The sequence below is a fragment of the Ursus maritimus genome, unplaced genomic scaffold (genome assembly GCF_017311325.1).
Source record: "Ursus maritimus isolate PB19 unplaced genomic scaffold, ASM1731132v1 scaffold_8, whole genome shotgun sequence".
In the NCBI taxonomy this organism is placed as follows: domain Eukaryota; kingdom Metazoa; phylum Chordata; class Mammalia; order Carnivora; family Ursidae; genus Ursus; species Ursus maritimus.
This window is the reverse complement of record NW_024426996.1, coordinates 26,757,489-26,782,398: the sequence shown is the minus strand read 5'-3', so window position 1 is coordinate 26,782,398 and position 24,910 is coordinate 26,757,489.

The following is a 24,910-nucleotide window of genomic DNA, read 5'->3' as shown; positions in this document are numbered from 1 at the left end:
TCTATACTATTTTCCATAGCAACTGCACCTTTTGCATTCCCACCAAGAGTGCACCAGGGTCCCAATTTTTCCAAATTATTGCCAAAATTTGTTGTGTATTTAATATTTTTGATACTGGCTATCCTAACTGGTAACTGAGGTGATATCTCATTGTAGTTTTGATTTGCATTTCTCTGATTAGTGATATTAAGCATCATTTTAGATACCTATTAGCTATTTGTATGTTTTCTTTGTAGAAATGTCTATTCAAGTCCTTTGCCCATTTTAAAATCAGGACATTCGTTTTTTGCTTTGTTTTTTCTTACTGTTGAGTTGTAGAAGTTTCTTACATATTTTGGTTACCACCTTACTAGATAATGGTTTGCAATTATTTTCTCCCATTCCATAGGTTGCCTTTTCACTCTGTTGATTATTCCCTTTGCTGTGCATCTTTTTGAGACAAAATAATTCTACAGTGTACCTCACAGATTCCTGTGGAAAGCATCATTGCCTGTAGTACATATTTTTCCAAGATTTTATTTATTTATTTATTTATTTATTTATTTATTTATTTATTTATTTATTAATTATTTGGGAGAGAGAGGGAGGGGAAAAGAGGGAGAGAGAGAGAGCACAAGCAGGGGGAGCCTCAGGTAGAGGAAGAGGGAGAAGCAGGCTTCCCACTGAGCAGGGAGCCTGACACGGGGTTTAATCCCAGGACCCCAGGATCATGACCCAACCCAAAGGCAGACACTTAACCGCCTGAGCCACCCAGGCATCTTCTCCTGTTGTATATATTTTTAAGAAGCATAGAACACAAGTGTGACAGTAATACAAAAACTGTAAGGATCATCAATGTTCTTTGGTCACCAACAGTAACCAAACCAGTACTCAAAATGTGGTCTGTGGTGCCAATCTGCAGATTATTGGTTCCCAGCCCATGGCAAGGGAGGTATAGAAATTAAACATAAGCATTTACAAACTTTTATGGAAATTTGACTTTCTGTGAAATATAAGCATCTGATTGTTTTTTTCTAGAAATTTGTATTGTATTTTACAAAAGTATTGATCTTGAGAGATTAAAAATTAAATTGGTTCTTCATTAGAAATAGTTTAAGAATTATTTATCTCTATCAATTAATATGGAGCTAATAATCTTTGAAATCAATTAAATATTTTCATTATTTTCACAGTACTTTTGAAAAAATTATATTGCTCTAGAATGACATCATATTCTTAAACTATTCTCAAATCCCGTTTTGATAAAGCACTTTATCAAAGCAATGCCCCTTCCATCTACATAGATATTCGGATGTTAGAAGTTCTGGTGATATAGCCAATATAGTCAACATTTTATATTTAAATTTCATATTTAACTTTACCACAGTGATTATAATATTGAAAACTCAAAGGACCACGATTAAATAAGGAAACTAAGAGGAATCTGTTATCATGAAGTTTCCTCTTTTCTCTGAATTGTTTGGGCAAAACTCTTGAACAACATAATTATATTGTCTCAACTTTAGGCCACAGTTTTCTATTTTTGAATTTCTGATATAAAGATGTATTCTTTGGTTGATATCAAAAGGAGTCTCCAGATACTTGGCAAAGGAGTTCATTTGACATAGTTGTCATTGTCTGTATAATATGAACAACTGTCATCTTAGTTATTTGCATTAAATTTCTGTCATATATTTCTTAAACATGAACCTCTCATTCTTACTTGAAATATCTTTACAAATTATTCTCTGATGCAAAGAAATGAAAATACTGTGTACAAAAAGATTGCTTTTCACAGAAAGTACAATTAAAGACAGTGAAATTTGTCAAATCTATCAGAAAAAAAAATCCCAGAATTTTCTATATCATTCAATATACCTTGAAATTATGCTATCAGCTTGAATAGTACTAAACAGGAGCACAGGTTACAAAAATGGTGTTTCAAAAGTTATTCAGAGGGATTGTTGGAACGGTGCTACTTTAAGTAGCCAGTCCACACAACTGGTTGTTAGTGGTTTGCAAAATTATAAGAAGCTTGCACTAGAACATAAATCTTTACCCTGCTTAGTTCAAGAAAGTCTTACTATGACAAACCAGCATGCTTAGGGATATAGATGATTTACATTCAGGCACAACCTTATTATTTCATTACAAATCCATTAAATTTTAAATAAAACAGATTTAGATTCTTGTATTTGTTAGGACTATTTTCAGCTCTAACAGACTGATTAATTTTGATTTCATTGAATAGGCTTTTTGTTTTTTTTTTATCTGCTTCCTCCAAATAACAAGAAATCCAGAGGTAAGCATTTGCTTGCTGACGTTGCTTGCAAATGCTTTCATATCAACATTTCATTTATTCTTCACATGGAGTATTATTATCACCATATTTTTTAATGGAAACTGAAGGCCAGAAAGTAGCAGTATATACTCAAGGATATGAAGGGTATGCAGCAGAATTGGGACTATAAGCTATTCTCCTGCTTTCTCCACATTGTTACACCCAAACACCAGACTAACATGTATGTAACAATGCTCCAAAGATTTGGGGGTGGGTCATGCAAAAGGGATAAAGCAAGACTTATCCCAGTGATGCAGTATGGGTCCTCCATGACCAACTGCTTGGCTCACTATATTTTGCATAATTTATTTTTTTCCCTATGACCACTTCCTTCTTATTAAAAGACTCTCTTTCCTTGGTTAATAATGCACTAATTTCTCTTGCATCTTTTTCTTTCTGTTTCCTATTTTCTTTTATTTCATTCTCTGGCCATTTCTAGAAATGGAGAGGGAAATTTCAGATTAAGTTTTATATATGAAACAGAAAACTTGTAGAATTATGGCAAAATCTCCCCGACACACTTTGGAAGTGAAACTTACCCAGACAGGTCATATCAACTTATGATTCAGATCAGACAACTGTCTATTGGAATATAAAAATTCACATAATGAAGAGTAGTCTGGCCATACTTGCCAGTAAGTTTCACATTTTCAATATTTATTGGTTGACTCAGGAAATGAATTCCTCTGAGATCCTCCTCATGAAATCCATTGTCATGAGATTTCTTGATTAAAGATTCTTGGTTTTTTGTTTTTTTTTTTCAAGATTTTATTTTTTTGAGAGAGAGTAGAGAATGGGAGAATGAGCAGGAGGAGGGGCAGAGGGGGAGAGAGAAGCATATTCCCTGTTGAGCATGGAGCCCAACATGGGGCTCAATCCCAGGACCCTGAGATCCTGACCTGAGCCACCCAGGTGCCCCTCATTGTTTTTGTTTGTTTTTTGGTTTGGGGTTTTTTTTTTCCTTGTTTATTTAAGATTTCTAGATTGAATCTTTCAAGATTCACTTCTCATTCTATGACTGCTGAAGGTGTGATCAGTTTAGAGGTCCCATTTACTTAAGACACCCTGTCATTGTTAAGAATAATGATATTGGAATGAGATCAACAGTCAGTGGTGGGGAATGGAAAGTAGTTCTTAGCAGCTCCTTGTTAAGGTTCTGTTCAAATGTGTTTTTTGGTCTTTTTAAAATCTAGTCTATGGCAACCCAATTGGACCCTACTCTTTCCCCCATAAATCTAATCCCTCAACAAATTTTGTAGACTCAATCACCAAGATGTCCAGAATCTGCCCATTTCCACTGCGGCCATCTTGGTTCTAACCACCATCATATCTTCTATGTATCACTGCAACAATCTCTTAGGTGGAGGCTGCCCCTTTAGATTATTCCTGGGACAGCAGCCAGAGTGTAAAATGTGAGTCAAAACATGTTCTACTCAAATATTGTAATGGCTTATAAGAGTCTACAGACTCTGGCCTCCACTCTGAGTTTATCTCCTATCATTCTCCCCTTGCTCAATCCATTCAAGTCACATTGGCCTACCTGGTCCCTCTTTTAAGATATTATATATACACTAGAGTACTTTTTCCATCCATATCCATCTAGCTGGCTCCCTCATCTTCTGCATTTCTTTACTCATACTTGGCCATCTCAGCAAGACTTTGTTCAGAATTAAAACTCCTTCCCCTACACTCCCTTTCTTTGCTTTGACTTTCCTGATAGCCCTTATCACCACTAACATATTTTTTTCGGTGTGTTTACTTATTGGTTTATTGTCTGTTTCCCCAATTAGAATATAAGCCATGAGAGCAAGGATTTTTGTCAGCTTTATCCACTCTCATTCCCTCAGAACTTAAAACAGTTCTTAAAAAATAATGGGTACTCAAAACAAACTTAAAAAGACAAACACATTGGACATAGTCAATGAACATAAGAATATAGTAAAGATGTACTTATTTTTGTGGTACTCTGGGATATTTTAAGTAAATGGAAAAATATTAAAAGCAAACATATATAGGAATGATATGCTTTCTGTATCTTTCCTTCTTTCTACCCACCCACATGAGGCGCATGGTATAATTCAAAATAGTGGGGACCACAGATACAAACCAGTGTCTGCGTAGCACATAGACCTATACTCCTTCAACACACTGAGTCACCAGGCCACACACAGTGATGGTAATTCAGCTTGGCAGAATATTGACTGTTTTTTAAATGTACCTTGCCCTGAATGTGACTTTAAAGAGGAGACTGACTGTCTCTTTTTGGGCTCCTTTTATGAATGTCAGGTCCTCTGATAAATTAATCAAGTTATTAACCTTTGATCCAATGAATCTATTGATACTGTGGTCTTTATATGTATTTTATACCTTATTAAACTTTGGATATATAATCTTTGCTACCCCTTTCATTAAATATAAAAAATACACATATTAACAATATGATTTCCCATAGTTTTGTCTTGCATAGTTTTCCTGCTGTTTGTATAGATCTTGTTTCCATTAAATGATACGTTTCAAGTGTTTAAGTAGTAAATATTATAACTGTAAGTATAGTTTGGAATTATTTTTGTTCTCTCTACAAAATGTAGTTGGATATGAAGATTAATTTTTTTCTCAAAGGTTATCTGGGTTCTTTTTTGTTTTTATCTTATTTAAATTCAATTAACATATAGTGTCTCAGTTTTAGGCATAGAGTTCACTTATTCATCAATTGCATATAATACCCAGTGCTCATTACATCACTTATTCATGTTAGTTGTATCTTTAAAGCCACTAGGTGGGGCACTGGGCAGTGCAGTCCATCGAGTGTATGACTCTTGATTTCAGCTCAAGTCATGATCTCAAGGTTGTGGGATTGAGCCCCAAACACAGCATTGGGCTCCACACTGAGCATGAAGTTTGCTGGGATTCTTTCTCTCCCTCTCCCTCCTTCCTCCTGCTGGTCCCCCACCCTGCTCAAATTCTCCCTCTCTCTCTCAAAAAAAAAAAAAAAAAAAAAAAAAAAAAAGGCCACTAAAAGCTTATTTACATTTATAGCTTTATTCTTTTGACCTTATAGTATTCATAATTTGCTTGCAAATTTCTGTTGTTTTGAATACCATATAATTAATTTTTGTCCTAAAGTTTTCTGGAACTCAGTCTGACAGGAAAAATGTTCTGAATTTTCCTATAATTGTTATTGCTATTGATTGACCTCTTAGCTCTATGCATGTACTCTTTAAATTTTTATTTTAGAAGAGTTTTTGATCTATAAAAAATTATAAAAAGAGTACAAATTTCCCATATTTCCTTAGCTTTTACCTAAGATCCCTTTTTTGCTCAGGTATTCCATCCAGGGTAACTTACACTGAGTTGTCATTAAGTTCTTCTTGGCTGTGAGAATACTTAAACTTTTCTAGTTTTTTATAATTTTGACACTTATGAGGAGTAATAGTCTGGTATTTTGTAGAATGTCCCTCAGTTGGGATTCATCTGATAGTTTCTCACAATTACACCGAGGTTATGAATTTGGGTTGGAACATAACAAACAAGGTCATTTTCATCGCATCATATCCAGGGTATATGTACTTAACATGATTTATCACTGTTAATGTTAACTTTAATCACTTGGTGGAAGTAGAATATTTTAAAGGTTTGTCCACTGTAAAGTTCTGTCCCCTCAAATCCTTTTCATACTGTATTCTTTGGAGGAAATCCATATACACAGCACACACAGAATAGGGAGGTATCTACCTCCTGAAGGATGATGAATGTATCCAAATGTATACATTTGTATACAAATTATTTAGGCTTCTGCATTAGAGATGTGCCTCTTCTTCCCCATGCATTTATTTATGCAATCATTTTTGTCAGTAGGGGCTCATGGACACTTACTTTACATTTTTTTGTTATAATCTAATGCTACTTTATTTTGTTCTTCAGATTTTTCAGCTTTAGCGTTTAGGAGCTCTTTCACTTGGCTTCTGTATTCTATTGACAATACGGCCTTTGGTGTGTCTGGGTGTGTGTTAGGACTTCCTTACTTTCTGACACTATAAGATAGATGCTCTAGACTCCTATATTTCCCACCTCAGTAAGTAGAATCAGCCATTTCTACAAGGAATGCTCCTTTTTTTAAAAATTGGAGAATGGTTATAGAAGTGAAGTTCTGATAGTCACTAAGTTTGGGTGCTTCTAGGCTCTCTCAACTAACAGAGTAAGGAAGTGTGTATGAGGCACTACATACGCACATACATATAAATATTTCTCTATATGATTATTTGTATTAAGCTAAACATGGGTTTACACGGATGTCTCCAACCTTAATAGTATATTAATTTTCACTGCTTTATACCCCAGGACTTCACAAAACCTCTGTATTCAGGGTACAGCCAACACTTACTGGATAATTGCATGAACAGAAGTATTCTCTTTATCATCTTCCCACTTCTGGGCTCCTTTGTTGATTTTTCTTGCACCTTAAATTTAAGTGTTCTTTAAAAATACTTTTTGTATAAAAGAAACTGGCATATGATGCTTATTTGTGTGGATGTACCTGTGTCATCTGAGGATATGCACACCTGCCTCTCATAAAATTACCTGCTGCAGACTCTTTCATTCCTAACACAAGAGGCCAGGTCTTCAAGGTCTGGCTTTACCTCTCTTTTATAACTGGCTACCCATCACTTCTTTCAGCCTAGGGTAATCTATCGTCAACTTGAATGTGGTGGTAACTTAAGTTCCAATTCTCCAACCCCAAATTTTTGCCTAAATCTTAATGTCCTCTTTATTCCACTGAGAGTCTAGGATTTTACAAAATTCAGAAGGATATGAATACTATATCCGCTCTGATGTATCCATGCTCAAAGCAGTAGATGAAGAAGAGCCTAATAATAGAATGGGCAAAAGCACAAAGTTGGAAAAGAAAAAAATTAGTGGAAACCCATTGCCACTTCATACATTTTGTTTCTGAACTACAAATTCCAGTATTGCTATTATCTCTTCTATTCTTGCTTTTGTTTCCTACAGATGGTCTTCCCCCTTGCTGCCAGTTATATCTTCATTCTTATACTCATAAAGCCTTTTGTGTTTTGCCGTGGTTTCCTGCAAAGGTTCTTGGCATTCAGGGTCTTGGTAATATTGTCCAATTACCCATGCCATCATCTTTCCCACTGGTTGCCTTATGTAAACTATACAGTATTACACAGAATGCTTGATAATCTGAAAATGATCCCTGTGCATTCCTGACTCTGTGCTTTTGCTTTTATGCTTTCTTTCTCCTGGTGTTAGTTTGACAGTTATTCTTTTGACCATAATCTCTCTTTTCTTTCTGGTAGTTTCTAAGATTTTATAATTGAAATACTGCATTTCACTATGTATCAGAAAATTATTTTTGTTTGGTACTACATGAAACCTCTAAATCTGAGGACTCTTTGAGGTTTCTAAACTGCCCCAATAAGTGGCTGATCTCTATCTCACATGGGTTTTGAACAAGTTGCTTGAAGTAACAATTGATGCCACAATGTCATCTTTATTATATATAAAGGCCAGGGTAGAGGTTAGTTAATTTTATATTAGCCTAGTGTGTGTGCTAATTATTGAACTCCAGAACTGGCCTCATTTTCCCTTTCAGGCCCAGACAATCAGTGATATTCATCAAGTAGACTCAGTAGATAAATCATTGTACTTTGAGGTGAAGTGAATAAAGGGACAGAGAGAGGACAGAGAGAGGAAAAACTACTCCTACTTTGTGTGTCCCCCCACCAAAAAAAAAAAAAAAAAAAAAAAAAAGACTCTTGTCTCTTCACTTCCAGAAAAATCTTAAATCTATCAAATGATTTTTTTTTTTTTAAATAGATCTCTTCCTTCTATTTTCTACTTCTGGGATGTCAGATGTATATTGGATCCTCTCAATTCCTTCTACATATTACAATTTGTAATACTATTGTATTTGTAATACAATTTGTAATAGTACAATTTGTGTACTATTCTATTACCTCTTTGCAATGCATTTAGGTAAATTCCCCATACTGTTTGCCCATACATTTTCTTATTTATTGAATAATTATTATCCCATTATGGCAAACACTGATGAATAAATGTAACTTCTTCTTTATGAATACAATTGTATTTTTTGGTGAAGGGGAAGGAAGTCTGTGTCCATCTCCAGAGAGATACTCATTTTCACATCCTTTTTTTATAGTTTGTGAGGATATTGAATTCTGGCCAATATAATGTAAGCAGAAGTCTTTCGGGGGTTTTGGGGAGATTTGTATTTATTAATAATGGAGTTGTCAGACCTAATTTCATTGAGTTACTGATCCAATTTTAAGAAACACGTACCTTCACGCTTTGTAATGCGAAAACAAACCTGGTTTCTTTATTGGCCAATGACCTTTTAACTTCTGCGAATTGTCTTTTAATATTCTTTGTCAAATTTTCTTTAAAAATTATTTTTTGTCCTATCGATAAGCAGATACTGTATATGTACTTGGGATACCAATTCTTTGTTAGTTTTATGCATTGCAGCTAATCTCCCATTCTGCAGCTCGTGTTTCCATTTTCATTTTTTTTAAGTTTATTTATTTTAGAGAGTGAGTGTGCATGCGAATGGGGGAGGGGCAGAGGGAGAGAAAGGGAGAGAATATCAAGCAGGCTCCCTGCTGAGTGCAGAGCCCCACACCAGGCTTGATCCTGAGATCATGACCTGAGCCAAAATCCAGAGTCAGCTGCTTAACCGACTGAGCCACCCAGGTGCCCCACACATTTTCTATGTAGTATTCTTTTTTCTAGAAATTTCAAATTTGGTGTGGTTAAATATGTCAGTATTTTCCTTTTTGGATAGGCCTTTTGTGACTTGTGTAAGAATACCTTATTATCCTGGTGATGGACATAAAACTATTCTACAGTTTTTCCTGTAAAAACTATTCTACAGTTTAAAAGTTTTGTTTTTCTCTGGTTATTAGGCCATATAAAATTAATATTTGTGTTTGGTGTGAAGTAAGATTTATTTCTGGGCTCTTTTCCATTCTAATGATCATTTTGTCTGTCTCTACATGAATATTGCTTTAATTACTATAGATTAACTGTCAGTCTTGATCATCTTCAAAAAAATTTTCTCTATTGGAACTGTAATGTTTCCACATGAATTTTTAAGATCATCAGTTATAAATTCATATCAAGTTTTATTGATTTTTTTATTGACATTTCATTGATTTCAGAGAGGTTGATTTGGAAAGAAGTTTTGCAATATTGAGTCTTTTAATCTATGAGCATGGTATATCTGTCCATTTCTTAAGATTTTTTTGTTCTAAAATTTTGATTTTATATTATAATTTTATAATATTGTTTTGGATGTTTCAAACATTGTGTAATTTTGTTCTACTTCGTTGATTTTATTCCAACGTAATGAACAATATTTTATTGCTATTGATGGATACTTTTTATATTGCATTTTAAATATGTGTTACTTCTATAGAAGAATGCTATTGAGTTTCCGATGTTAATCTTGTGTTCAGAGCTCTTAACAGATTTTCTTATTCTAAAATTTTGTCCCTTGAGTATCTTTGACTTTTTTTTTTTATAGACAATTGTACAAATTAATTTTAGGTTCTGCTACATGCTAAGATTATACTACAGTGGCTAAAAAAATTAAAGGATGTATTTGCTATAAGGAGCTTGGAGGGAGACAGTCTATGGCAGTTTTAGCAGCTCAGTGGCTTCATTGAGGACCAGACTTCTAACTTCATGTCACTCATTGTTACAGCATTGCTTTCATCATTATTACAAGTTAGTCACTGTATCGTGAGGCATAAAGTCAGCATTTGAGTCAGTAAGAAGAGAGAAAGCTAAAACTACAACAACCTAGCTTGGGTCTCTAGGACCCTTACCCTTCTTCGACCTAGAGAGATGCACTTAAGCATAATTCTCTGTAAGACCTTGCCTTTCCTGTTTCCTGTATTAAGAAACAGTTTCTTGCCCTGTTGCAGGCAACTCCCTTTCCCGGACAGCACCAAATAACAGTTGCATCCAAGACCAGTTTACCTGGTATCCAAAAGGATTAATTATCCTTCAAAAGTTAGGGCTGCTCTTACATTTAGCATTTGCCCTATGGAAAAGGAGGTCTAAGGGAAAGAATCTCAGTACATATACAGAAAATAAAAATGTTAGATTTTTATCCCTTCCTCTCTACTAATGCACGCCTTTAAAACTTTCCCTTTCCCCAGTAGAGCTTACTCCTCAATCCAACTACACATATATGATGTGAAGTATGTCCCAAATTCTGTTGTAAAGAGATAATGACCATGATGGGATATGTGTTGCATAACACTTTCTAATTCTCATAGCTCTTATTTGCCTTTTCTGGGAGGTGGGGGTGGAGGTCAGCTAACTCCCCAATAGATATTCAGTGAAATTAACAGCGGACATCGTAATTTTTCCTGATCTTAGACAAAATGACTCTGACACTTTTCTATTAAATATAATATTTACTGAGTGTTCTCAGTATAAATCTTTAATAAACTGTTTCCTTATTTTCCTAGTTTCTTATAAGTTTTTTTTGCATAATAAGTATTAAACTTTATGAAATGTTTTTTACATTGAGAAAATATGATTTTCCCGTTAGGCTATTTAAAGTCATGAATTGCAATGACCACTTTTTTCTTCCTAATCTGAACCATTCTTTGTTTTTAGGGATAATGCTATTGATGATGAAAATTATTTCTAATATACTGCCACATTATATAGAAAGTATTTTATTTAGAAAGTTTGCATCTACATATATGTACGAAACAGGCCTATATTTTTTTCTTAAATTGTTCTGATTTTAGAATCAAGAGTACACAAGCCTCATTAAATGAACTGAGCACTACTCATTTCTTTTCTATTTTCTGAAACAATTTGTAAAGGTAAGAATTAACTTTTGTCACAGAAAGTAATATCTTTTCTGAGTCACATTTCTCAAATTCACTTACATTTTAAAGTAAATAACAGTTTGAATTACAGTTACTCTCTAGTTATTGACTGGAATCATATGTAACAAAATAACTAAACTCGCCTATTCAATATTTTTTCTGTAAAAATTTTTTTGGTTTTCTCTGTTATGTGTAAATTATGACATTTTTATTTCTTGAATTATTTTTATGCTCTTTATTCCTTTTTCTAACCTTACTAAATTGGCTAGGAGCTCCAGTACAATGATAGAATTACAACCTAGGTCCTTATTACAGATTTTTACCATTGGCTGCAGTGTTTATGGCAGCTTTTGGTGGACACCCTTGATCATGTTGAGAGTTTTCTTCTTATCTACATTTACAAAGACTTTTTCTTACTCATGTTGAATTTTATTACATGGGTTTTGCAAGTTTTAACATGATTATGACTTTTCTACCTCTATGTTAATCCAAATTTGTATGCCTTATAAAAATGCAAATTGGTATGATGTAGTATCTCTTTTATATGTTGCCGACTTCAGTTTTTTAATATTTTATTTAGATAGTTATGTCCATGAGTGACATTGGCCTGTAGTTTTATTATTGTGTACCATTTATGTTACCATTTTTAGTTATAGTGGTATATTATTAGAGTTGAATAATCTTTTGTTTTGTATTCCCTAAAAGAGTGTTAAATTTGGAGTTAGAAGTTTCTTGATTTTTTTTAGTGTCAAATGTGTCTGTAAAACAGTTTGGGCTGATATTTTCTTAATTACTAATAATTTCAGTTTTAAGGCATTTTCCTATAAGAAGCTATAGTCTATTGAATTTTTCAAAATTATTGAATATTATTTACGAATTTTTACAAGCTTTTTTTTAAACAATACACATATTTGAATTTTCGAAGTGGAATCACAGGGTACACGTTGCTGCATGTTGCTTCTTTCACACATTAGGCTTAGAATAAGATCATCCACGTGGATGTAGCAAAGATTAGTTTCTATACATAATGCTTTCCTTACGTTTCAAAGAAAAATCTTTCCTAATTTCCATTAGGATTTCTCTTTTGAACATGCATTATTAGAAGTTTATTTCCTTAATTCAAACATGTGGCTATCGTCTAGTTATATTTGTATTACTGAATTTTAGCAAAATTGCATTATGGTCAGAAAGCATGAATTGAATGATTTTATCCTCTTAAATTTGCCTCTTTGTTTTATGTCCTGTTTAAGGCCAGTTTTATTAAAAGTTCCTTTTATGGTTGAAAAGAATTTATATACTGCAGTCATTGATGCAATGATTTATATATTTTATTCATAACATATTATGATTCAACATAATATTAATTCTTAACATATATGTTAATTCATCATATTTTAAAAATCTTTTAAGTCTATTCTGTCAGTAACTGAAACTACTTTATTAAAATATCTTCAATTTAGTTACAGATTTATCTATTTCTCCCTGCTTTTTGTCAATATTTTTTATTTTTGTCAGTTTTCATAACTATTTCTTCACTTATTTAGAAGAAATGTAATTAAGTGCATGTAAATTTAAAATCGTTGAATCTTCCTGATCCATAGGACTATTTATCTTTACAAAATAAGTATCATTATGAACTCACTTAATTTCAACATATCTGATTTGCTACAATCTACTGCACTGCACTTGTTATTCTTTATTCCCCCTGGTCGATCTTGATAAAAATGTTTTTCCCTTGCTCAACATTTTATCTCACCTAGATGTGGAAGATCTATTTCTTTTTTAATGTAAATTTTATCTTGAAAAATAACTTACGCATACAAAAGTCTATAAATTATAAGTGCACAATTCAACAGCTTTTCAGAAGTTTAAGCTCATGTGGGTAACTAGCATCCAGATCCAGAAAGAATTTTAGCAGCATCCCAGAAGCTCCCTCATATCCTCCTACATTCAACAGTGCTCCAAGAGCAACCTGTCCTGACTTCTAACACCGTAGGTTACTTTTTTCCCCCCTCAGTTTGATTGCTTTGTGCATTTGTGCATTTATTAGCTAATATTAATACAGCAAAGAGGAAACAAAAGCTTACAAACACTCTATATACAGTTTTACAAGACACATTGCAGGGAAAAACGTGACTTAAGGATCAACAGTATTCTAGGGTCTTGGTGGATGCATTCCTGGGGGTGGTGGGCCTCTAATTCCTGGCAGAAGGGTCTTATTCCTGGGGGGACATGTGTATTGGCATCCCTTAAGCAGGGGAAGCCCAATTGGTGGGCCCATGGGTGGGCCCATGGGTGGAGGAGCCATAAGGCCTAGAGTTGCTGCTACTGCCAGCATTGCTGGAACCCTAACTCAGTACCCACCAGTATAGGGGACCCCACCCACTCCAGCTGTTTAGGGCAGCAAACTCTGGCTAACCACAAATCTTGGATTCCAGCTCCCTGTTAGTGCCAAGGAAGGAGGATAGCTCACACCTAGACATGAACATTGACATGGTAAATCCTGCAACTTGCTTCTATCACTTTCAGCAGTAACTGTGTCTTGGACACCAGCCCCTGATCACACCCAAGATGGGCTGGTTATACTTCCAAATGCAAATGTGGGGTTGTCAGGAGGAGCAACTGGACCCACATTCTCCCCCATCATATTGATGTGATATCACAACCCATGATAACACCAGTGGAATGATTAGAGATTTTTAAATGAGCTATCTGGAAGCCCCATGGCCCAACCATCAGTTTCCCCCTGCTGGAGTCTGATGACTGGTCCTGCCAGGTTGCTCTGCATTGCCAGTCTTGTGACAGGCAATGGAGGCTGTGCAAGCCTGCTACTGATCCTGACTTCCTGAGCTTTCCCCAGTGCATGCCAGTCCAGCAAGACTTGTGTACCTGCCATCTGGTCATGTGTCCTTATTTGTCGACATTACTGATTCACTACTGCTTGATTAATTACCTAAAAATGTAAAATGAACTATCTTGCTGGATATTGATTAGTGAATCCCTCTCTACAGTGCACAGCAAGGCTAAATAATCATGGCTTGGCATTACTGGCCCTGTGGGGATTTGGGGGTCTGACAGAGGCACTCATGGAAATGGCAAGTGGTTTGGCTCCATTCCTAGAAGGTGAAATGCATGTTGTCTGCCTGTCTAGCCACTGTCAATATCTTAGAAATCTGGCAAAATTTTTCACCCCCTTTTTAAAAAATTTATTTAAAGATTATTTATTTGAGAGAGAGAGACAGCATGGAGGGGGGAGAGGTAGAAAGAGAAGCAGACTCCCCACTAAGGTAAGGAGCCCACTGCAGGACTTGATCTTTGGACCCCAGGATCATGACCTGAGCCAAAGGCAGACACTTAACTGACTGAGCCACCCAGGCCCCCAAGACTTCTCACCTTTTAATGTATTATGGCCTTACTCTGGCTTCCTGTGTCTATTCCACCATTTCTTGCTGTGCTGTTTTGCTTTCATCTTCCAGAAGCCAAATTCTTTACTTACTGCTTCCGTACTAACACTCTAGTACAGCCACAGTTTAGTTCCTGCTGGGCTGTGTCACTGCATTTTCTTTTTTATCTCATTTATCCAACATTTTCATCTGTTTGTAGTAGAGGTAGTGTTAATATTCCATATTGACCTCTCTGTGAATTTCAGGCATACTTATTTTAAAGTCTGTTTTCTGTTCTTTGTTTTGCAAGCTCCAATTATTTATATTGTTGCCTTATCAGATTTCCTTATGTGATTTAGAATTTTAGTTAGGTCTTTAGTGGGAGGTTGGCCACTTATCTTTACTTTGTTTATGTTCACCCTTCTCTGTCCTCATAAGACTTCTGAGGCCATGGTCTAGAACGGGCTTTTATTAGTGGTCCAAGACTTCCCTCCTACCTAGGATAGACACAGATGGTTTCATATAGAAATACTGGCTCTTCAGTATTACAAGAAAAATAGATTTTCAAAAATATTTTATGGATATGGTTACTATCTAGAGAAGCAAATAGAAATAAGAAAACTATTCAAGTTAAGGTAGTCATTTGTTAAATGCCTAAACAAAAATCCATGCTATCCTCTATATATCCATGTCATCATTTTGAAAACACATTGAAAAATAAACCCATGGTAAACACGGGATGGGACCTTGGAGTTATTGAGGATTTTAACACAGTTTTGGAAGGTGCAAAACAGATGAAAACTTATTTTACAAATGAATTAAACTGAGCTGAGGAAGCCAGAGATATAAATACGTATAGAAATATTGTACTCAAATTTGGATTCAAGGGGTGTCTAGGTGGCTCAGTCGGTTGAGCCTTGGACTCTTGATTTTGGCTCAGATCATGATCTCAGGTTCTGAGATCCAGCCCCATGTAGGGCTCCATGCTCAGTGTGGAGCCTGCTTGAGATTCTCTCTCCCTTTCTCTCTGCTCCTGCCCCTTTGCTCACATCTTTTTTTATTTCAGTATACACCTAAGGCTGAATTTTGCTTTTAGATGCCACATTATTATATTAAGTATGTAGTTTCTATTTCCACTTAACAACATTACTTTTATTTATTTTGTTTCAAATTTTTATTTAAATTCTAGTAAGTTAAAATATAGTATAATTCTACTCCTGATTTCAGGAGTAGAATTGAGTGAATTTTAAAGACGTGGATGTTGAATATAGCCAAACATCCCTTTGTTTAAAATTTTTTTATCAGATCTACTGAGATGGTGTGTGTGGATAAATTTTCTCTCTTTTAAATATATTTGACTTCTATTTATGTGCATATTCCTAATTTTGAACTCATTTCTTGAGTCAACACAATTTGTAATGGTTTCAATTTACTGCTGTTTTTATACTATTTTGAAATAATTTCACACACACAAATGGTGCAAGAATAACACAAAGAATGCCTGTATATCTTTCATCCAAATTCTATAATTGTTAATATTTTTCTTAAAATTTATTTTTTAGAATTCCAGTGTAATTAATGTAGTGTTATATTAGTTTCAAGTGTACAATATAGTGATTCAATTTTATACCTCAATGCTCATCACAATAAATGTATTCTTAATCCCCTTCACCTATTTTACACCCTACCAGTAAGCAGCAGTTTGTTCCCTATATTTAAGAGTTTTTTTGTTTCCTTTTTTTCTCTGTTCATTTGTTTATTTCTTAAATGCCACATATGAATGAAATTATACAATATTTGTGACTCACTTATTTTACTTAGCATTATCCCCTTTAGATCCATCCACATTGTTGCAAATGGCAAAATTTTGTTCCTTTTTATGGCTGAGTAATATTCCATTGTGTATGTATACCCCATCTTTATGCATCTATGGATAGACACTTGGGTTGCTTCATATCTTGGCTATTGAAGATAATGCTGTGATAAACCTTAGGGTGCATGTATCCTTTTGAATTAGCGTTTTCATTTTCTTTGGGTAAATACTCAGTAGTGGAATTACTGGATCATATGATAGTTCTATTTCTAATTTTTTTGAGGAAACTTCATACCGTTTTCCTCTGTGACTGAACCAGTCTGCATTCCCACTAATACTGCATGAGGGTTTCTATTTCTCCACATCCTCATCAACAATTGTTTCTTCTGTTTTTTATTTTAGCCATTCTGACAGGTGGCTAAATGAGGTAATATCTCATGGTTGTGATTGGCATTTCCCTGGTGATGAGTGATGTTGAGCATGTTTTCATCTGTCTGTTGGCTATCTTTATGTCTTTGGAGAAATGTCCATTTCTTCTTCCCATTTTTTAATTGGGTTATTTGTTTTTTGGTGTTGAGTTGTATAAATTCTTCACGTATTTTGGATATGAAACCCTTATTAGATATGTCATTTGCAAATATCTTCTCCCATTCAGTAGGTTGTCTTTTAGTTTGTTGATGGTTTCCTTTGTTGTGCAGAAGCCTTTCACTTTAATGTAGTCTCAATAGTTTATTTTTGTTTTTGTTTTCCTTACCACAGGAGACCTTTCTGGAAAAATGTTGCTATGGCCAATGTCAGAGAAGTTACTGCCTGTGCTCTCTTCTAGGATTTTTATGGTTTCTGGTCTCACATTTAGGTCTTTTATCCATTTTAAGTTCATTTTTGTGTGTGGTGTAAGAGAGTGGTCCAGTTGCATTTTTTTTTTCACATGTAGCTGTCTAGTTTTCCTGAAACCATTTGTTGAAGAGACTTTTTCCCACTGCATATTCTTTCCTCCTTTGTCAAAGATTAATTGACCATAACATCATGAGCTTATTTCTGGGGTCTCTATTCTGATCCATTGATCTATGAGTCTATTTTTGTACCACTACAGCTTTGTAATATAACTTAAACTGGAATTGTGACACCTCTAGTTTTGTTTTTCTTTTCAAGATTGCTTAGCTATTTGGAGTCTTTTGTGGTTTCATACAAATTTTACTATTATTTGTTCTAGTTTGTGAAAAATGCTGCTGGTATTCTGATAGGGGTTGCATTAAATCTGTAGATTGCTTTGGGTAGTATGGACATTTTAACAATATTTATTCTCCCAATCCATGAGCATGGAATATCTTTCCATTTGTTTGTATCACCTTCAATTTCTTTCAACAGTATTTTATAGTTTTCAGAGTACGTCTTTCACCACCTTAGTTAAGTTTGATCCTAGGTATTTTATTATTTTTGGTACAATTGTAAAGGGCTTTTTTTCTTAATTTCTCTTTCTGCTTCATTATTGGTGTACAGAAATGCAACAGATTTCTGTATATTGACTTTGTATCCTGTGACCTTACTGAATTCAATTATTGTAGCTTTTTGGTGAAGTCTTTAAGGTTTTCTATGTATTGTGTCATATCACCTGTAAATGGTGACAGTTTTATTTAAGTTTTACCAATTTAGATGCCTTTTATTTCTGTCTGATTGCTGTGGCTAGGACCTACAATACTATGTTGAATAAAAGTGGTGAGAGTGGACATCCTTCTCTTATTCCTGACTTTAGGAGACAAGCTTGCTGTTTTCCCCCTTTGAGTATGATGTTAGCTGTGGGTTCTTCATAGATGACCTTTATTATGTTGAGGCATGTTTCCTCTAAACCTACTTTGTTGAGGGTTTTTATCCTGAATGGATTTTGTAGTTTGCAAATGTTTTTTCTGCATTTATTGAAATGATCATATGGTTTCTTTTATTAATGTGGTGTATCACATTGGTTGATTTGATAATATTGAACCATGCTTGCATCTCAGGAATAAATCCTTCTTAAATGTGATGAATGATTCTTTTAGTGTATTGCTGGATTTGGTTTACTAGTATTTTGTTGAGGATTTTTGCATCTATGTTCATCAGAGATATTGGCTTATAGTTCTTTTTTTCATAGTGTCTTTATCTGGTTTTGGTATCAGGATAATGCTAGCTTCATGGTATGAATTTGGACGTTTTCCTTTCTCTTCTCTTCTTTGGAATAGTTTGAGAAGAATAGGCACCAAATTTTCTTTAAATGTTTGGTAGAATTCACCTGTGAAGCCGTCTGGTCCTGTACTTTTTTGGGAGTTTTTGATCATTGATTCAATTTCATTGCTGGTAATCTATCTGTTCAAAAATTCTATTTCTTCCTGATTCAGTTTTGGGAGGTGATATGTTTCTGGGAATTTACCCATTTCTTCTAAGTTGTTCAGATTGTTAGCATATAATTTTTCCTCATATTCTCTTATAATCCTTTGTATTTCTCTGACACAATTGTTAACATTTACTCTGTTTACCTTATATCTTCCCATTATGACGATTTTCAAATTTCATCATTCTTTCTACATTTATAGTTGGTAGTGTACCATTTACTTGTTCATTTATAGATATCAGTATAAACTCATTTTTATTTTATTCAGTGCTTTTAATCCATTAGTATCATTATTTATTTCAGTGCTTAAATTGTCCCAGCTTTGGCCATTGTCACCCACTTCAAGCCAGAGGTGAGATAGGAAATCTAGAGGGAGACAGAGTTGGGTAAATACCCTTCCCCTTCAGTGGAATGAGGCTCTGGACTTATCTCCTCAAGAGAAAGTCCTCATTATGGAGATGGATATGGGCATATTTCAAATGATTATTTTTCTTCTCCCCATGCCAGACACATAAGATTTTATTTGGCTATTTACTGTGAGACCCCAGAATGTTTCCATTCACATGCTAATGCACACTCAATCTCTAAAAGCAATTTAAATTATGATTTAAGTGTTCCTCTCCAGTTATGGCTCCAGTGGCTTTTGTTCTAGATAATTCTATCTCACATGTGTTTCTGTATTTCCTTGTCTCTGTATATTTTGGAATAGCAGTTTGCCATGCAACCTTGATTCTGTGACGGGTCCAAGAAAAGTTGTTCAGAGTTTTCTTGTTGTAAGGGCAGGAATGACAACTTCTGAGCTTCTGACATATCAGAGTTGAAACCTGAAGTCTGTGAATTGATTTTCTTTTAAAATTTTATTGAAGACTTTATTTTGTTATAGTAGTTTTAGGTTTCCATCATAATTGAGAGGAAAAGACAGAGATTCTCCATATACTTCTGACCCCATAATGGGTACTTACCCATTTTCAACATCATTTACCAGAGTGGTACTTTGTTACCAATTGAATTGTATACCTAATATCCAGGCACTTTAATGTACTTAAATTATTTATCACAAAAACAACAAATATAGTATATGAAGGGAATAAGAGAACAGGTGAATCAAATATGAGTGTACTTCCTGTCTTTTGTTTTCCTTTTCCCTCCTAAATGTGAATGCATTTTTAGATATAAAAATGTGCTAGGGGCACCTGGGTGGCACAGCGGTTAAGCGTCTGCCTTCAGCTCAGGGCGTGATCCCGGCGTTGTGGGATCGAGCCCCACATCAGGCTCCTCCACTATGAGCCTGCTTCTTCCTCTCCCACTCCCCCTGCTTGTGTTCCCTCTCTCGCTGGCTGTCTCTATCTCTGTCAAATAAATAAATAAAATCTTTGAAAAAAAATGTGCTAGGTATTGGGTCACAAAAAAAGATGGTATGGAGGAAAAAGATAATTGCATTAAGTAATGCAAAACAATAACTACAACAAATCCTCCTGCTTTGTAAACTTGACTTTTTCTCATAAGTGCTGACTTTCCCACTTAATTTGAGTGTAAAGAAATAAATTTAAACTGAAACAGATTTGGCAAAATACTAAAGCCTAAACAACTTTTGAATAAGCTGATACTGTCACAACACTTAAAATTTACAAGATCACATTTTTACCTAGTTGTTCTGATCAAGTTAAAGGAATCATAGGAGTTGATAAAATATAGTACAATTCAATATTAAAGCCAAGAAACTTATTGACTTTATGAACCTTGTACAAACATACCACATCATCAATAGATTAATCAATTGATTATCTTAGCTAATTTTTGATATACAATGGCTCAAGCAATTCCAACAGAACTACAAGGAAGAGAAAAAGATTGAGCCACAGTAAACTGCACTTTCTGTTTTTATCTACGTTAACAGATGTAATCGTGGCTAAATGTAAGCATGTTTAAATATTAACTCCAGTTAAATTCAAAATGAATCTTTATTGTAATGTCAGAAGGTTCTAATGCCAATTTACTTCCTTTGCTTTTTCAAATTCCTTCATTTAGCAAATATGGAAATAATATGTGGATGTAAAGGAAAAGAGAAAGTTTAATTTTTTACCACTTCTGTTAAGACAGTATTTGTTTTGAAACACGGCATGAGAAGCAGATATCTTGTTGTAATATTGGCTCCAAGGATCTGTTGAGGGAAATGGTTGTTACATAAGATATTGTGGGTTTTTTGTTTTTTGTTTTTTTTTTTTTTGATGGTATTGTAATTGGAGAAAGGGCATTAGACAAGCGGTCAAATGTTTTACTTGGGTTACTAACTAGGTTTGTCAAATTATACAAATCATTGAAACTACTTTGGGACTTAGTTTTTTCATTTATAATAACCTTATATTATTAAGGTTGGTTTTTATTTTATTTTTCATGATCTTGTAATTTATTGGACATCTATTGAAGGATTTTAAGTGTGGTGACATTTACATTTTTTAAATGTTTTTTTGTTATATTATGTTAGTCACCATACAGTACATCCCTGGTTTTTGATGTAAAGTTCGATGATTCATTAGTTGCATATAACACCCAGTGCACCATGCAATACGTGCCCTCCTCACTACCCATCACCAGTCCATCCCATTCCCCCACCCCCCTCCCCTCTGAAGCCCTCAGTTTGTTTCTCAGAGTCATAGTCTCTCATGCTTCATTCCCCCTTCTGATTACCCCCCTTTCTTTATCCCTTTCTTCCCCTACCGATCTTCCTAGTTCTTATGTTCCACAGATGAGAGAAATCATATGATAATTGTCTTTCTCTGCTTGACTTATTTCACTTAGCATTATCTCCTCCAGTGCCGTCCATGTTGCAGCAAATGTTGAGAACTCGTTCTTTCTGATAGCTGAGTAATATTCCATTGTATATATGGACACAACTTCTTAATCCAGTCATCTGTTGAAGGGCATCTCGGTTCCTTCCACGATTTAGCTATTGTGGACAATGCTGCTATGAACATTGGGGTACAAATGGCCCTTCACTACATCTGTATCTTTGGGGTAAATACCCAGTAGTGCAATGGCTGGGTCATAGGGTAGCTCAATTTTTAACTTTTTAAGGGACCTCTACACTGTTTTCCAAAGTGGCTGTACCAACTTACATTCCCGCCAACAATGTAGGAGGGATCCCCTTTCTCCACATCCCTTCCAGCAATTGTTGTTTCTTGCCTTGTCAATTTTTGCCATTCTAACTGGTGTAAGGTGGTATCTTAGTGTGGTTTTGATTTGAATTTCCCTAATGGCTAACGATTTTGAACATTTTTTAATGTGTCTGTTAGCCATTTTTATGTCATCATTGGAAAAGTATCTGTTCATATCTTCTACCCATTTTATGATTTGTTTATTTGTTTCTCGCATATTGAGTTTGAGAAGTTCTTTGTAGATCTTGGATACCAGTCTTTTATCTGTAGTATCATTTGCAAATATATTCTCCCATTCCGTGGGCTGCCTCTTAGTTTTTCTGACTGTTTCCTTGGCTGTGCAGAAGTTTTTTTCTTTTTCTTCTTTTTTTTTTTTTTTAAAGATTTTATGTATTTATTTGACAGAGAGAGCCAGTGAAAGAGGGAACACAAGCAGGGGGAGTGAGAGAGGAAGAAGCAGACTCCCAGCAGAGAAGCCTGATGTGGGGCTCGATCCCAGAACTCTGGGATCATGTATTGAGCCGAAGGCAGACGTTTAACGACGGCGCCACCCAGGCACCCCAGAAGCTTTTTATCTTGATGAAGTCCCACAAGTTCATTTTATCTTCTGTTTCTCTTGCCTTTGGAGATGTGCCATGAAAAAGGTTGCTTTGGCCGATGTCGTAGAGATTGCTGCCTATGTTCTCCTCGAGGATTTTGATGGATTCCTGTCTCACATCGAGGTCTTTCATCCATTTGGAGTTTATTTTTCTGTATGGTATGAGAGAGTGGTCAAGTTTCATTCTTTTGCATGTAGCTGTCCAATTTTCCCAGCACCATTTATTGATGGGACTGTCTTTTTTCCACCAGATGTTTTTTCCTACTTTATCAAAGATTAGTTGCTCAAAGAGCCGAGGGTCCATTTCTGGGTTCTCTATTCTGTTCCATTGGTCTATGTGTCTGTTTTTGTGCCAGTACCATGCTGTCTTTGTGATCACAGCTTTGTAGCACAGCTCAAAATCTGGCATTGTGATGCCCCCAGCTTTGTTTTTCCTTTTTAACAGTTCCCTGGCGATTCGGGGCCTTTTCTGGTTCCATACAAATTTAAGGACTATTTGTTCCAGTTCTTTGAAAAATGTCATCGTTATTTTGATTGGGATAGCATTGAAAGTGTAGATTGCTCTGGGTAGCATGGACATTTTAACTATGTTAATTCTTCCGATCCATGAGCATGGAATATTTTTCCATCTTTTTGTGTCGTCTTCTATGTCTTTCAAGAGTGATATGTAGTTTCTAGAATATAGATCCTTTACATCTCTAGTTAAGTTAATTCCAAGGTAACGTATGATTTTTGGTGCTATTGTAAATAGATATTCCCTAATTTCTCTTTCTTCAGTCTCATTGTTGGTGTATAGAAATGCAACTGATTTCTGAGCATTGATTTTGTATCCCGCCACATTAGTGAATTGCTCTATAATTTCTAGTAGTTTGGGAGTGGATTCTTTTGGGTTTTCCATATAGAGTATCATGTCATCTGTGAAGAGAGACATTTTGACTTCTTCTTTGCTGATTTGCATACATTTTATCCCTTTTTGTTGTCTGATTTCTGTTGTAAGGACTTCTAGTACTATGTTGAATAATAATGGCGAGAGTGGGCATCCTTGTCGTGTTCCTGATCTTAAGGGAAAGGCTTCCAGCTTTTCCCCATTGAGAATGATATTTGCTGTAGGCTTTTCATAGATGGTTTTATGAGATTGAGGAATGTACCCTCATCCCTACACTCTGAAGTGTTTTAATCAGGAAAGGATGCTGTATTTTGTCAAATGCTCTCTCTGCATCTATTGAGAGGATCATATGATTTTTGGCTTTTTTCTTGTTGATAAAATCTATTACACTGTTCGATTTGCGAATGTTGAACCACCCTTGCATCCCAGGGATGAATCCCACTTGGTCCTGATGGATAATCCTTTTAATGTACTGTTGGATTCTATTAGCAAGGATCTTGTTGAGAATTTTGGCATCCATATTCATTAGGGAAATCAGTTTATAATTCTCCGTTTTGATGGGGTCTTTGCCTGGTTTGGGGATCAAGGTAATACTGGCCTAATAGAATGAGTTTGGTAGCTTTCCTTCTGTTTCTGTTTTTTGAAATAGCTTTAGGAGAATAGGTATTATTTCTTCTTTGAATGTTTGGTAGAATTCCCTGGGAAATCCATCAGGCCCTGGTGTTCTGTTTTTTGGAAGGTTTTTAATCACTGTTTCAATCTCTTCATAATTAATTGGTCTGTTTAAAAAATCAATTTCTTCCTGTTTCAGTCTTGGTAGTTTATAGGTCTCCAGGAAGGGCTCCATCTCTTCCAGATTGCTTAATTTATTGGCATAAAGCTGTTGATAAAAGTTTCTAATAATCCTTCCAATTTCATTGGTGTTGGTTGTGACCTCTCCTTTTTCATTCATGATTTTATTAATTTGGGTCCTTTCTCTATTCTTTTGGATAAGTCTTGCCAGTGGTTTGTCAATTTTATTTATTCTTTCAAAGAACCAGCTTCTAGTTCTGTTGATCTGCTCTACTCTGCTCTTGGTTTCTAATTCATTGATTTCTGCTCTAATCTTGGTCATCTGCATCCTCGTGCATGGGTTAGGCATGTCCCTCTGTTGATTTTCCGGCCTCTTGAGGTGAGAATATAAAAACCGCATTTTAGATTTTTCTATTCTTTTGAGTGATGCTTGGATGGCTTTGTATTTCCCCTTTAGGACTGCCTTTGCAGTGTCCCATAGGTTTTGGACTGTTTTTTTTTCATTCTCGTTAGTCTCTATAAATTGTTTAAATTGATTTTTGATTTCCTGGTTTATCGAGTCATTCCTGAGCAGGATGGTTCTTAGTCTCCAAGTGTTTGAGTTTCTTCCAAATTTTTTTTGTGGTTGAGTTCCAATTTCAAAGCATTGTGGTCAGAGAATATGCAGGGAATAATTTTAGTCTTTTGGTATCAGTTGAGACCTGTTT